This window comes from Odontomachus brunneus, unplaced genomic scaffold, assembly GCF_010583005.1.
Source record: "Odontomachus brunneus isolate Ranch 3 - 2012 unplaced genomic scaffold, Obru_v1 Obru_scaffold_251, whole genome shotgun sequence".
Taxonomy (NCBI): Eukaryota; Metazoa; Arthropoda; class Insecta; order Hymenoptera; family Formicidae; genus Odontomachus; species Odontomachus brunneus.
Window position 1 is genome coordinate 143562 of NW_022639701.1, and position 695 is coordinate 144256.

The window sequence follows — 695 nt, forward strand, 5'->3', positions numbered from 1 at the left end:
CCGAGAAATAAGCGGAGAGACCGATCCGGACCGCCGACCAAACTCGATGCTTCAAAGCGGAGAGCAAGGTATCCGACCGTATCGTTTCTACCTTCCTGTCACCCTCCGAGACCCCATCGACGAAATCGGCACCTGGAGATTGTGTGTTCGCTATCTCCGTCAAGCGCTCTTGACACCGACTTCGCCGTTCCATCCGGATCCAACGACCGGCCTACGAGTTCGTGTGTCGCGAATCCCATCGAGTTTTCTCGGTACCGATCGTATCCCGACCCCACGAGCAAGCATCCGAGCCAGTGTGTTCGCTGCGCCCGATCGAACGTTGTCGATACTTGCTTTATTCATCGTGGCAATACGCGAGTCGCCCGATATATTGCGCTGCGTGCTGCGACATGCCAAGATCCCGCGTACCGCCGGGCCCCCGCCGCCATACGTCTGTTCGCATCGTGGTTCGCGGATTCCACGCGATTTGTCTCTTGCGACGTGCCAGCTTCGCGCTATTCGCCCCGCCTACCGAATCGCGAGACCCAGCCGAGCGAAACCGAGACCCGATCACTGCTGCCGCCTTGCGCCGAAATACGCGTAGCTCACACCGTTGTTCTGTATTCTAAATATCAAATAAACTGTTATTTGTTATTATTTGCTAGTGTCAATTATATAACGATCCTTGACTCCGACGAGCGATATTCCCGGCGATA